Source organism: Mastomys coucha, unplaced genomic scaffold, assembly GCF_008632895.1.
Source record: "Mastomys coucha isolate ucsf_1 unplaced genomic scaffold, UCSF_Mcou_1 pScaffold5, whole genome shotgun sequence".
In the NCBI taxonomy this organism is placed as follows: Eukaryota; Metazoa; Chordata; class Mammalia; order Rodentia; family Muridae; genus Mastomys; species Mastomys coucha.
This window is the reverse complement of record NW_022196911.1, coordinates 104069726-104085669: the sequence shown is the minus strand read 5'-3', so window position 1 is coordinate 104085669 and position 15944 is coordinate 104069726.

The following is a 15944-nucleotide window of genomic DNA, read 5'->3' as shown; positions in this document are numbered from 1 at the left end:
GCAGCCTCTGCTGCTCCTTGCAGACCTGATGATCAATCATGCCTTTGAGTAAGACCAAGGAGGGAGACAAACACATCACAACTCTGCATATGCTTAATATAACCAGACATCCTCTTTGCCTTCAGAATGGAGGCTTGGGAGATGGGAGCAGGTTTTTTTAATTTATTTTTTGTTCTTGAGATTAAACTTAGGAGCTTGTGCATAATAGGCAGATGATGCTATACCACTGAGCTACACCCCAGTTCACACACTCTGATTTCTAATCCCATGAGCAGGGTTTGAGCATCCCCCTACCTACCTAGCTGACACAAACAGCTAAGAATTTCTCAGCATCAGGAGCGCTGATATTTTGGCCTGAAAATTCTCTGTATGTGAGGCAGATTATTCAATATGCCACCATGTGTCAGTAGCATATCTGTCCTCCACTGTGGCAGTCCAAACATTCAGATGTTGTCAGCTGTCCAGGGGCAGTGTCCCCAGCTTAGGAGGCCCCGGCCTTGCCTAGCATTCTCTCTGTGTCAATCCAATAGGTTGCATTCTATACCTGCAACAACCCCATAACAGAAGCATTATTCTACCTATCTGATAGTAGAGGACACACTGTGGAGTTAAGAGATTTGCTTTTTTAGGAAGTAGTCGTAACCCTACATTCTTCAGAGAGCTGGTAGCTCAGCATAGAAGACCTGTGATCCTATTTGGACATCTGAACTGATGCCAATTCTGTGGTCCAGAGACAGGAAAGAAAGACAGTAGGGATGAGGTGGTAAGGGACTGTATGAAATTGAGCATCCTTTAGCTGGTCCACAGAGCCCAAGAACTGAAGGCTAGTTTGGTGTGACACCAAAGCCTGAAGTATACAAGAAATCTATTGTTTTAAAAGTGGTTTGAAGGCCGGGCGGTGGTGGCGCACGCCTTTAGTCCCAGCACTTGGGAGGCAGAGGCAGGCGGATTTCTGAGTTCAAGGCCAGCCTGGTCTACAGAGTGAGTTCCAGGACAGCCAGGGCTATACAGAGAAACCCTGTCTCGAAAAACCAAAAAAAAAAAAAAAAAAAAAAAAAAAGTGGTTTGCTATGAAATCTTCAGTCTCTGCTCAAAAATACAAGGGGGGGGGGGGGCTATTGAGACAGCTTGTTCAATCATGTGCCTGCCACCCAAGCATGGAGACCTGAGGTCAGATTCCTGGCACCCAAGAAAAAAGCCAGGCACAGTGGCATACCTCAATAACTTTAATGCTGGGTAGAGCAGCCCAGAGACAAGAGCATCCTCAGAGCTCTCTTGTCAGCCAGCCTAGCCAATCAGGGAACATTGGGCTCAGTAAGAGACCCTGTCTCAAAATATATGGAAGAAGATATCCAATGTCAACCTCTGACCCCCAAGTCTAGTCACACACCTACACACAAACCTGCACACACATGTACCCACAAACCTGCACACACATGAAGCAAACACACATATGCTACACATACACAAAAATTAGCTGGTAACAAAGGTGGTACAGTGATCATCATTCCTGTCCCTCATTCAACCTCAGCGAGGACTAACCATGTTCAACTCCAGATTGTTTAGAAGCAAATCTTTAAAATCAGGTCATTTCCCCTGTGACTAGTTCATTGTGTAGCTATAAGCAACGTGAGTTCCTTCTACCTCACGATGCCCACAATACACAGAAGACAGTGAAAAATATTTGGGGGGGGCAGTGTTGGAGATGGCACCATGGCTTTATGACTTTATGTTATAATGAAATCATGTTATAATAACATGGATAATTCTCTAAATATCCGCACTAATGTTTGACGTCCTCGGTTATTTAAAATATGCATTTGTGGCTGAGTCTCCTATTACTATACCTGGCCCTGCTTCATGCATTTCTCCTTGTCACTGGCTCATCCTTTTTACCCTCTGTCTGTCTGTCTGTCTGTCTGTCTGTCTGCCAAGTGCCCCATAGCTTGGAGCTTTATGGCTGGGTCCTCATGCTGTTGGTGATATTGATTTTCCCTTCCTTCTCTCTCCTGTGAATTAACATGTGAATCTAGACACTTACTTGAACAGAGATCCAAGTATTAATACTTTTTCATGGGGCCTGTGATATATTTATCTACGGTTAACAAGCAGAGTTCAGTTTCATTCTGTAGCGGTTTTTAAATAGTGATGTTCCAATATCACCATCGGAAAGATGTTATGTTTCTGAAGTGGGACACTACTGTCTGAGAAGCTCCTGACTAAACTTGGGTTTCTCTTTCTTGGTCCCCAAGCTGTTCTGTACCCACATGTGAACATACAAAGTCCCCAGTTAGAGAGGAATTTGAGCTGGACCCAGCAATGTCTAGTAGTGACATGTTGCTGGCTCTCCCCAGAAGCCATCTTCTTCGACCTTGTCTTCAAGTCATGAATATTCAAGCTGTTCTTTCTGGCCCTGTGCTCCAGGGACATTAAACAACCACTTCCCAAGCTCTCCAAAAGTCTGCTCTAGGGGAATAACTGAAGAATAATCAATCAAGCCAGGGGAGAAGAGGCCTACCTTGAGGCTAGAAGGCCACTCAGAAGAAGGCTGGGATTGGGTCAGATTCCCGCTGTCACAGGATGACATTGCCATGAGCTAGCACACTCTCTCACCCCCAGCCCCATGCACACAGGGAGAAGAGCCTTTCCTGGAGTCCCCATAGCTGTGAGTCACCAGCTTCCTGGCCCCAAACCCTACAAAGAAAATGCAAATGGAATCTGGTGACTGGGAAGCTAAAGCCACTTCTGTGTGGGAGAGATGTTATAATACCAGGCTGTCGCCAAATTAACATTGTTAAACAAACGCGCAAAAAATAGCAGCCGTAATTATCCCCGTACAGTAGCTCAATCTGCAGCTTTCTGTGCGTTTCTGCTCACCCCCTAAATACAGGGCTGTCGTCTTTCCTGTTCCTTGGACCTTCCTTCTTCCCAAAGCCAACTCCCAGAAACCCCCATCTCCTTGGGAAACATGGCGGGGGCTAATATAATGTCTTCAACACCTACTAAATGCATACAGAACTTGATTTAACCCATGTGCACACTGAGTCCAAGAGCTACTTGACTCAATCTCTCAACTCAGAGATATGGGGGGGCCTGGGTTTGTTGACCTTGGCTCTTTGCCCTTTGTCCCTGATGCCCCCCACACTCCTCTGGCTGGCATCCCTCAAACTCCTCCCCTGGGGAAAGCTCTCCAATCAATGCACAGTCTGATATCTCTTCTCTGAAACGCTCAGGGACAGAAGTGTTTGGGATCTCAGATTTAATTTTAGATTTTGGAATATTAGCATGTATAGAACGCAACAACACCTCAGGGATGAGATCCAGACCTAAACACAAAATCCATTTATGCTTTAGATATAATCTTACACCTATAGCCTGAAGGTAGTTTTGTTGAGATTTGGGGTTCTCATATTTTTTCCACCAACTTCAGCTCCCTGCTCTCAGCCCAGGCCTCACAGGGGTGCCCTTCTGTTCCGTAGGCCATGCCTAGCAGTCAATCATACCTCTGAATGACTCCATATTCCTGCCAGTGAGATGACTTGGAGTAATAGCACCCACCACCAAACTGGAGGCCCACATGGTAGGAAAGAACCAATTTCCACAAGTTGTCCTCAACAACCACATGTATGCTACAGCATACACCCTCGACTCCTCACCCCACCACACACACTTAATTAATTAGTTTAAAAATATTTTAAAGGCTCTATACTCACGCAGTCTACTTCCCCAGTAGCTTGGCTTCCTGGGCTATAGATAAATGTAAACACGCTTTCTTATCGCTGTGCATACACAGAACCCAAAGGCCTTATCGACATTTGTAGCAATGTTTTTACACCACAATTGAAGATCAGCCAAGAATGCACTGGGTGTCACGCAAAGGCCTTGGTCCTGTGTGGAACATCATTGGAAGCCTGCTAGCGTCGCATCCAGACGTCACCGGTGACATTTTATTACCCTTTGTGGGAGTAAAGAAACCTGTTTCAACTGGGCACTGCCACATAAGGTCAGGTATAGAGTTTTCTATCATCTTCAAAGGTGTCACAACTTGGAGCACCTCAGATTTTTTGGGATTTTAGATTATTGTTTCCCAAACTGTACCTGCCTGAGACGCCACGACTGCTCTAGGAATCTCTCTGCCTCCTGCTCAACCTGACCTGTTCCTACCCTGCCCCAACCTTCTTGGGGTGGCTATCTGAAGGAGAGCTGGAGCGGGGGGGAGGGGGAGGGGGGTCTTAAGCTAGAGTCAGAACAGGAAGTCCGGGCCAGGAGATGGGAGGGTCAAGGAGAAGTAACTTCAGCAACACGTGCAATTGTCAAACCCCAGCAGGCTGCTCAGGACAGCTCATGGCGTTCTCACGGCAATAGCCTGCCCCTCCCTCTGCCTCAGCTGGTCAGTGGCCTGATCCTCTATCCTCCTTCCATGCCTCTGTATTAGATACTACAAACGTAACTTGTTACTCAGAGGATAGACATCAGAGGTAGCCATTAGTCCACTGGGCATGGAGCCACTAAAGAGGACCTTCCCAAGCCCCTGCTCTCAGCTGGGGCCAGGAGTCAAGACAAGAACAGCCAAGCTCACCCTTTTCCCCCAGGATGTTCGCAGTCAGGCAGAGAGGCCATGGTCAAGATACTAATGATTATTGTCAGGGTTGGGTAGGCACCATGAGTACAAGAACCTCCCTCACTGAGGGTTTTGGCAACTCATCCTCTAGCTGGCTGCTGGAAGAGGCTACCCTCAGCCAGTAGCTCCCTCCTTTAGGGACCTCAGTCCCCCCTGGACAGCCTACATCCGATGACTGACCACTTGGGAATACAAAGGCACCGAAATCAGGGCAACGCACAATAAGGTCCACCAGCCTATAGCGCCCCCTAGGGGTAGAGTCTGGACTACAGCTAGGCTCCCTTCTTGGGAGCTGTGCCTTCCCACCTGTCCATTTTCAAGGGCTGAGCTCCAGGACACTGTCCCAAGACCTGTCAGCTTGGCATTCTGTTCCCATCATTTGCTTCCCGAGGAACACCACCTGCAGCATATGGTCACTAGAACTGCTCATGAGATCAGCAGGCTTGTTGACATAGACTGCCGCAATTGCTGGCAGCCACAGGAATGGACCACAGACAGCATCTTTCATTCCTGTATGTCCCCTTGTCCTTCTCACTGTCTTCTGGCCACAGGGATGACAAGGGACATAGACAGGGCTGATTATAGCCCTCATATGGGCTGCATGGTTGGGCTGGGGAGCCAGGCACTAGACAACGTACCCCCTCCTTCCCCCCCCCCCCCCCCCCCCCCCCCCCCGTGCCCATGACTATCATAACTATGCACACCGTTGTCTTTTGTCTCACAGAAGGGCTGAGTGAGGAATCCAATATCACACAGCTAAAAGGTCACAGGTTATGGATGTGTGACCAGCTCAATTTTGCCACAGGGACTCTGGGTGTCCTGGGACATTCTTAAGGGGTCCCTAGAAAAGTAAAGGCGGAGAAAGGGAGGTTAAAGAGGCTGAGTGGATGATGCTCCCCTGAATGGATGATGCTCCCCTGAATGGATAGTGCTCCCCTGAGTGGATCATGCTACCCTGAGTGGATGGTGCTCCCCTTAGTGGATGGTGCTCCCCTTAGTGGATGGTGCTCCCCTTAGTGGATAGTGCTCCCCTGAGTGGATCGTGCTCCCCTGAGTGGATCGTGCTCCCCTGAGTGGATCGTGCTACCCTGAGTGGATGGTGCTCCCCTTAGTGGATGGTGCTCCCCTGAGTGGATTGTGCTCCCCTGAGTGGATAGTGCAGCCCCTGAGTGGATCGTGCTACCCTGAGTGGATGGTGCTCCCCTTAGTGGATGGTGCTCCCCTTAGTGGATCGTGCTACCCTTAGTGGATGGTGCTCCCCTTAGTGGATGGTGCTCCCCTTAGTGGATGGTGCTCCCCTGAGTGGATCGTGCTACCCTGAGTGGATCGTGCTCCCCTGGGTGGATGGTGCTCCCCAGGGTGGATGGTGCGATCCTGAGTGGATGGTGCTCCCCTGAGTGGATGGTGCTCCCCTGAGTGGATGGTTCTCCCCTTGCCCATCACACTTCAATAGCCACAGCTCAATCTCTATAGATCTCACATGCCTCATGATGCCCCCAATGCCTGTATACCAAGCGGCCTGTGATTGATGTCCCCACTATCCTTTTCATACAAGTATAGCTCAAGTCAGGTGCCTCCAATACCTGACATTCTTTCTCTACCTCAAGTCACTTCAGTTTCCTGATTTCACTCTGACTTTGAAAATTGACTACCTTTGTAGCTGGGGAGTGCCTCTCGGTGGCACAGCTCTTGCCTGGCATCCTCAAGGCCCTGGTTTTAATCTTTGGTATTGTAAAACAAACCCTAACATTTGCAGCTTCATAATTGAGAGTTATCTCCAGTTCTCACTGAAGGCTACTTCTTTTATAAACTGAATAGTCACACCTTCTGCAGGTGCTGGGGTTCTGAGACAACTCATAAGCCTTCCGTAGGACACCCCCTCTCTCCCTCCTCTCTTCCCCTCCTCTCCTCCTTTCCTCCTCCCTCTTCTCCTTCTACTCTCCTTCCCTCCCTCTCCTGCCCCCCAGTGCCTCTGTGTGTGTGTGTGTGTGTGTGTGCGCGCGTGCGCATATGTACATGTGTGCACACGTGGTCTCTCCTCAGAGGTCAGCATCAGGTGTCCCACTCGATTCCTCTGTACCTTATATTCTGAACAGTCTTACTGAAACTGGCTTACCATTTTGACTAGCCTGGCTGAGAGATGGAGCCTCAGGGATCCTCCTGTCTCTGCGTGTCCCCAGCACTGGAGTAACAGACGCTCACTGCTGCTGCACTTGGCTTTTACGAAGGCTGCGGCTCTGAACGCAGGTCTCCATGCTTACTCAGCAATGCACTTACTTGACCACGGAACTATCTCCCCAGCGCACTGTGTGATTTCAGAGTTAACCCCAAACTCCAGCGCCCAGTGCTGGGGGCTGTGACTTTAACTTGATGTGGACCTTTGTTCATTTAGTTTGTTAAAAATAATGTCGGGCCTGGCAGGATGACTTTACCAGGTAAGTGGCTTGCTGCCGAGACTGGCAACCCAAGTTTGATCCCTGGAATCCACGTGGTGAAAAGAAAGAATGAACTCTGGTGGGTCTTCCACATACCCCCTATGCACGTGCATGGCCTCACGTATGTACACCTATACATACACATATGCGATAAGCACATGGCTACCCAATATGCACAAGCACTTTGGAAATTGATTCTTGGAATCTGAAGGCAATACTCTGTACTTATTCCTTATCACATTATGAGTGTGCATCTTCAACAAAGAATGGGCACCATCCAAGAATCCTTTCTTCTCCCCAAATTCAAATGCTTTCCCAGTTCTATAAGGAAAAAGGTAACCACTCTGCCCTCTAGTGGCCAGTTTGTAGTCGCTGTTTCTCTTCGTCTGTCCTTGACCTAGGATAATGCAAGAGGTTTCCCTTCAAAATCAAGTATTGGAATAAGGTAAGTCTACTCTTGGAAATGCAGAAGATGTGGTCCCATCCCCAGACACCCACCTACTGTGTCTGGCATTTATGGCAGCTTAGAGGGGCCAAGAGACCTCTGTCTAACAAAGTCCTAGGTCCAAGCTTAATACCCAGTGTATTCTATCTATCTCGAGACAGTCTGAAATTCTCATAAAAGTTCCCATTTCCAGACATAGATCTTGTTTCTATACTAGAGGCTCCAAAACTCGATGGCAAATGTCACCATTTGTGCCTTGGTGGTTTTTTCTTTCCCACATCACTCTAAGTCCAAAGACACACCTAGTGGTTGTAGTTATTAGGCAATTGTTTATGGACTTCAGGCCCCATTTCATTTTGGAGTTGTGCTTATCCCGTGGGAAAGATGTTCCATTCTTCTGCGGATGGGCAACAATACCCACTGGTGACCTCGCTCCTCCAGCCCTACCACAGGAGCTACCCTTGAGCTTGTCTTCATCTTTGACCAAGTAGTGGTTTCATTATTCGTATTGTTCTTTCTGAACCTTCTGTGTTGCCTGTGCCTCAAGGATGTGAAGATCCTTGTGTGGTTTGGATAAGAATGGCCCCATAGGCTCATATGTGTGAATGCTTAGTCATCAGGGGGTGGCTACGTAGAATTAGGAGGCATGACTTTGTTGGAGAAAGTGTGTCACTGGGGGGCGGGGTGAGCTTTGGGGTTTCAAATGCTCAAGCCAGGCCCAGTGTCTCTCTCTGCCTGCTGCCTGCAATTCCAAATGGAGAACTCTTCAGCTGGTCTCCAGCACCATGTCTGCCTGCATGCCGCCATTAGACAATGGACCCAACCCCTGAACTGTAAGTCAGCCCCAATGAAATATTTTCCTTTATAAGAGTTGCTGTGGTCAATGGTGTCTCCTCACAGCAACAGACAATGACTAAGACAGTCTGTCCTGGTCCACATCTTTGTCAAGTTTGGGACAGACCCATACCAAGCCTTAGATAGTCATACCCAAGAAACAGTTTAATCATGGAAATCTGGCAGACATTTCTGTTTTTCCCTGAAACAATTAAAAACTCTGTGTGCAGTTGGCCGGATGGTTCAGCTGATAAGAAGGATTGGCACCAAACCCGAAAATCAGAGTGTAATTATCAAAACCCACATAGCCCTCTTCCGACCTCCTCGTGCCTGCCACGGTACTTGTCTGGTCTGCCCACACACATGCACATCCAAAATAAATAATTTTTTTCTTAACATCCTAGAGGACTGGGTTGTAGCTCAGTTTGGAGAGCAATTGCCTAGCATAGGTTCTGGGTTCAGTCCCCACGGACTACATAAACCAGATGTAGCCGTGTATGTCTATGATCCCAGCACTCAGAAGTCAGAGGAAGGAACAAGTTTCAAGGTCAACCTTAACTATATGGCAAGTTTGAGGCCAGCTTGATCTATATGAGACCCCATTTCCAAATCGGTAAAACAAAATATCCTACAGACAAGCCATGCTTAGGAAGGCTGAAGCAGAAGGATTGAAAATCCCAGACAAAGAAAGAAAATAGCAGCAACACGCATGCACACGCGTACAGGCGCGTGCTCACACTCACGTGCACGCACACACACTGCCAAGCTTCTTAGAGCAAAGCAGGCACCCCCTACTGGGAAGATACTGCTGTCATAATTAAGCCAAAAGCCCGCATGGAGGCTCTTAGTTGGCCAGAGAACGTGATACATTGTTGTAAAATCCCATTGCCTCCAGCTGAGGAAAAGAAACGATACCTGTGCTCTAACAACCACCTCCAAAACTTTGACCAGCTACTAACTCTAAATGAGCAAGGGCCAGAGAAGGGTGGTCACAGAAGCAGATGCAATGTGTCCAGCCTCTGGGTCAACCTGGGGCTTCTGAGACAGTGGTCGGGAAGTAGGGTGTGCTGCAGGCTTTCTCAGTTTTGGCCCTCAGCCCCAGATCTGGAAGTATCCCACTCACTCCCTAGATGGATCCTCCTTCCACTCTCTCCCTAGATGGATCCTCCTTCACTCTCTCCCTAGATGGATCCTCTTTCCAGGATATACTTCTAAATAGCTCAATGGATTTGGGCTCCTCAACTTCAAAACAGGTTTTCTGGCTCAGCAGAGATCCATCTGCAGTTGACCTGGGGGGTCATTTAGGGAAACACGTACCCCTTGCCAGAACTCAGCTGGTTGGCATGGAAACGCGCAGAGTACAGATGCTCTTCTAGCAGGTTCTGGCATATTCTGGGCAGAGCGTACCTAGCCCGCTGCTTCAGCACAGCTCTCTCTCTGCTCTAGATTCTCTGACTATGGCTGAAGCTCAAATGGCTTCATCTTGCAGCTATTGTGTCCTAACGAATTCTCAGTCAACAAATGGTGGGGAAACCATACAGAAGGTAAATACAAATGAGCAAGGGACGAGGAGAAGTGGTCCATAGGTTAAGATTGGGTAGAGCATACTGCTCCTGCAGGATACCCACATCAAGCAACTTAAAACTACCTGCACTTCAGTTCCAGGGCTTCTAACACCCTCTTCTGGCCTTCTGAGTTTTGCCTGCACACTAGCAGTACACCTACAGACAAGCAGGAACGCACGCCATCACATAAAGAAAATGTAACAGATGTGCAAGGAAGCTTGCAAGATACTGATAGGAGGAAGGCTCTGTAACCTGGGAGGGCTTCCCTGAGGAAGAGGCACTCCCAAGCAACTCTGAGGAATGAGTGGGTGTCCCAGCACCGGCCTTGGGCAGTTTTCTTCTAGGGAACAGGTCATACAAAGGTTCTGGGGTGGGGCCGTGTCTATAAAATAACAGCTGTACACATTACTCAGTATTTTTTCAGTGGGGGAGAGGGCATTTCAGAGAGTCATTTTCCCATAGAATGTTCAAGTTATAGCTTCTGCATATTCATACAGATACAGACAGATGTCTGTCTGTCTTGCCTGTGCCCAGATTTTCTAAGGCAATAATCTACGTCTGGACACTCAGCAGGGCTCTCAACAGGAAAAAGGGTAATTTATTTATTTATCTATTTATTTATTCAATGCATGGGGTGTTTTGTGTACATGTATGTCCATGTGCCAGTTGCATGCCTGGTGCCCACAGAGGCAAGAAGGCAGCAGTTCAGGCAGTTAGGAGCCTCCATGTGGGTGCTGGGAATTGAACCCAGTTCCTCTGGAAGAGCAGCTTGTGCTCTGAGCCACTGAGCCATCTCTCCAGCTCTAGGTCAAGTTTTTAGTGTACATTCTGTGTTTGTTTCAACTTATTCTCCAGAAAGGTTAGGAAGCTACTCATGCTGGATGAATGCCAGTCATGTGACAGCTGTTGGACTGGGTACTTCGTGTAAGTTGCTTCACAGTAAATGGTCGGAATGACCAGAGGGGAATGGCTATAGAAAAATCTCAGTTGTAAACTGCATACATTGCAAGGGGGCTGAGTATAAACTCCAAAACTTGTTTAAAGAGGAAGGAGGAATAGGAGGAAGAAGAAGAAATGGAGGAAGAAGAGGAGGAGGAAGAGGAGGAGAAAAAGAAAAGGAGAAAGAATAGGAGGAAAAGGAAGAGGAGGAGGAGGAGGAGGAGGAGGAGGAGGAGGAGGAGGAGGAGGAATCATCTAGCAGAATGGTATGTGCCGCAGTCCCTGTGCTGGAGAAGTAGAGACAAGCAGAGCTGCAGGCTCAGTGGGCAGCCAACATCACTGAAGTGGTGAGTTCTAGGCAAGTGAGACAAAGCTGGCAATGGGCAAATGAACTAAAATGCTTGTCTCCAAGTTTGAGAACTGGCATTCCAGTTCCCCAGCACACATATGAATGTCAGGCAGGCATGGAGGCCTGCCTGTAATCCCAGTCCTTGGAAAGCAGAGACAAAAGATTCCAGGAGCAAGCTAATTAGCTGGATTAGTCATATTGACGAGTACTGCGTTCAGTAATTAAAAGATTCCACCTCAGTGGCTAAGGTGCAGAGGGAGCCATGAAAACACTCAGACATGTGTGCGCCCACACACATTTGCTCACTCACACCCACAGACTTATACACACTCAGACACACACTCATACAGACATGTACCCACACATTCACTCTCACACACACACACACATACACACACACTGTAAACACACACATTTGCTCACACACACGCACATACTCATACACACACACACACTCATAGAGACATGTGCCCATACACATTCACTCACACATGCACAGTATGACTACACACATTCACTCACACACACACACACACAATGTGCCCAGATACATTCACTCATGCACACACACATAAACACACACACATACACTAGAACTCATACCCATATATCCACACAGATGACGTGAGAGAATAGTGACCATTTTCCCCACTGCATGCATAAGAAGACAGAATCTTAGACACTCCAAATTTCCTACCCCAACCCCCGGGCTGGTGGGGAGAGAGGAGGCTGATGCATGGAGTCAGGTTTGAGCACCTCGCCTGACTCTGCATCTATACTGTCACTGAAAGGTCGTCCTGTCACCACGATCAGTGCATTCTCTTTGAATCCCTACTGTGCACCAGAATCCTTGACTGTCCAGTGTAGAAAGCTTGAGGAGCTGAGCCAGTAATACACACCTGCCATAGTGTCAATCACAGAGATACAATCAAATCAGGAGAACCAGGAAAAGTCTCTCTGAGGAAGTGACATGTATATTGAGACCCAAATGTGCATTCGTGGGACCTATCAACAATACAGATTTGATTAAGTCCGGAAAATGGTGACATAATGTGTAGAGAAAAGTGCCAGCAGCCTGCTCAGAAGCAAAGGGAGACGCTCCACCTAGTGGCCAGATGTAGCAACTACATAAAACTAAGCCCACAGAAAATCAGAACTTTTAACAGCCACCAAATACAGGAGGCACGGGGTTCCTTAAAAAAAGAAAAGACACACCCAGAATAAGCATGGTGCTGCACACCTTTAGTGCTAGAACTTGGGGTTGGGAGAGAAGTCAGGAGTTCAAGGCCAGCTTTGTCTACATATACTAACAGAGAGGTCCATCTCAAAAAGCAAAACAAAAACAAAACAAAACAAAAAAAAAAAACAGATGATTGATAGATAGGTAGGTAGATAGATAGATAGATAGATAGATAGATGATGGATGGATGGTGGTAGATAGGTAGATGATAGATGAACAGATAGATTGATAAATCAATCCTTCAATCAATCAGCACCTTATCAGTTGGTTAACCCCAAAATATAAATACCAATTTGTGGGCACCTTGCTGTACCAGTCACTGTGGTTTGTAAGCATCACAGATAGGTGGGTAAAGGACTATTGGTTGCTTTTCTCTTTGGGCAGCTTGTGTGGCACCTTCCAATACTATTGAAAGATAGTCCTCAGGCAGGAGGCTTCCGAGCCTGTTCCAACACAATCCTGTAGCCAAAGCACATGGTATCTTCGGAAACAAGAACTCCCCTGTCTGATTAGACCTGAGATGTCCTTGAGAGGAAGAAATTCATGTCCGACACTGTAAACCCACCACTCATGACTAACGAGGCCATGGAACCTAGAGGACATACTACTGCGTCTCTCCTAAACCAGGTAACTCCTCGCTGCATGCTCGCTACTGATCCTTACGTGCACAGGTGAGGGTGGCTCTCACTCCTCAACAGAAAAGCTTCTTTTGGCAGCAGACAGAAACCATCACAGGAAGCCATGCTGCTCAAAATGCAGAGAGCAAGTGACTGCCAGTTGCCCAGCCTCAATACACAACTCCTGAGGCTCAGGGAATCTTATGGAAGAGGGGGAGGGGACAAGGACATCTACTGCAAAGTTGTCTTCTGTATGGGACAGGGAAGCCGAAACCCATGAGATTTCAACAACATAGCTGCCTAAATGAGACTCGAAAATCGTACTAGTTGACATTGCTAACATGTGCGAAGGAAATCTCACAAAGCCCCACCCCTAGATGAAGAGCTACAAGCAATCAGTGACTGATAAGAAACGGGGAATCAGTTCTCCTCAGAGATGAGATCCCCTAGTTGGTTATCATATACTAAGTGTCATCCGTCAAAAACATACAAACAATAAGACTAAACGGACTGAGCAGGTTGCATATATACATGTGTGTGTGTGTGTGTGTGTGTGTGTGTGTGTGTGTAACAATAGTAATTAAAGAAAAGAGAAAAAAGAACATGGAGTTGGGAGGTGTTGGAAGATGGGTAGATGCGTTGAGAAGTTAGGGGGAGTGATTTGAGGTAAATATGATCCAATTGCATTGTGTGAAATTCTCAAAGATTTAACAAAATATTATATCTGTATTTTCATGACTGCTCTAGCATTTAGAGTGGTGTGCTGAGTGTTCTTAAGCTACAAAGAACAAAGAGACAAACAAAACTTGCGTGCTGTTAATAAATAAAAATCTCCAACTACATATGCGTGCTCCCTCGGTGTTGGAATGGAATTGATGGCAGTGCTCTTGGGTGCCAAGAGCCAGATGCTCAAACTCCTTATACAAAACAGGGCTGCATTTGCATATAACCTACATACACCCTTTAACGCTCTTTATTCATTGCTAGGTTACTAACATCTAGTACGATGGAATGCTATGCAGATGGATGTTACACTGTATCATCGGGGGATACTGGCAAAGAGAACTGTCTACATACAATCGCACGTAAAGATGCAATTGCCCTCTCCGATGGTTTTAGTCTGAGGTTGGTTGAATACACAGGCGGAAACCTGTGGTTCCAGGAGGTGAGTTGTGTGTCCATGTATCAAACAAATGCCATATTTTCTTGTAGCGTATAAGTATGATTTTTAAAGTCAACATTTCTCTATAAACAAGTTGCTTAAATACATTTCATTTAAAAGAAAAATCGGCTAATGATATGATTCATTAGGGAAAGAGACTTGCTGCCAAGCAAGAATCTAAGTTTGATTCCTAGAACTGACCTGTTAGAAGGAGAGAACTGACTCCTACAAGCTGGCCTCTGACTTGCATGGATATGGAGTGGAACACCCCAGCCAACACACTTTGTTACTAAAATGCTTTCCCCAGAGGATAGTGTAAAGTATGTACCCCTCCTCCTAAGGTCCCAGTGACAAACCGAAGTACTAATCGGAGGTACAATTCCACCAGACTTCAGTCTGGAGAACCAATGAGCATATTAGGCTTGCTCACAGAGCAGTGGGTGAGAGATTATGGTCAGGAACATGGGTGGCCTCAAAGCAGCCATTCTGGAAGGTCTTAACCTAGCATGGAAGATGATCCCCTATGGCATGTAGATAAGTCTTCCTCGTCCTATATACTGTAGCCCTATATACTCCTAAATACTGTAATCTGAGTGAGGGTCCTATGAGCCTCCCCACCTTCTCCTGTGAGGAAATGCCAGCAATCCACAAAGCCCTGCTGCCACGATCTTTTGTATCCAAGCTCAACTGATCTGATAAAGATGGAGGCAGTTTAGTTCAGAGGATAGTTCTGAATCGCGCGAGCACACACACACACACACACACACACACACATCATGTGGAAAACATTTTTTAAAAACAGAAGAAAAATCTTCTGTCATCTCTGATAAGCATCATACATAAACAAAAGTACTAGCCATCCAGAAATGGGTGACATGCCAAGTTGCAATGTGGCACTCTCTGGAACCTAGGCTTTCCCGTCTTTGTCCCAAGGGGGAATCAACTAGCCAGACCGGGATGTTTGAGGCTGAGGAGCTGAATAGACCAAGGTTTGCGTTAGCCAAAAGGAAGAAATGAACAGCCCCAAGAAAACAGTGACTCCATCATGATTGAGAGACAAGATATTATTTAACATCACACCCTACCCTCCTAAGGCCTGAGTGTGATTCTCTGGGATGCTAAAAGCAGAGAGCTAGGACCGTTTGCTTGTGCGGGCATGGAAACCATAGCTGTGAGAGCCATCATCCAATCTCAGTCCCCAGGGCAAGAGGTTAATTGATTCTTGAAAGATCACACTGGGAGTGGTGAACTTCAGAAGCCAGGTCACCAGGTCACCTGTCTTCCCCTGTACCTAGGGAGGTTGGAGTCATCCCGAATGCCCCAGAATCCTCCTTTCATGCAGCCATCCCCCCACTATCGCCAGTTCTGAAATCTGAAGTCTGACTATGGTTCTCTGAGCATGCATTGCTAAGTATATCATGCTGCGATTAGTGGTGAAGGCAGAAATAAGGGAAAGATGATTATCCATATTTAAGTCTCCAGGGTGGCATTTTCAGAAAAGTTGCCGCTTGCAAAATTCATCTTACAATCTCTTGTTTGGTTCATTGTCAGAAATGGGTGTCGGTTGACTCCACATGGGGGATGTGGGAGTGTCAGAGAAGACAACAGCCAGGAACAAGGGGGGCACTTCCCAGTAGGCAGTCGTGATTTACCAACACCAGATGTCCCTCATCTGCCACTTTCCAGGTGCCATTCTTGGCTAGGACAGTGCACTTGGGTCTGCTTAGAAAAATCAGA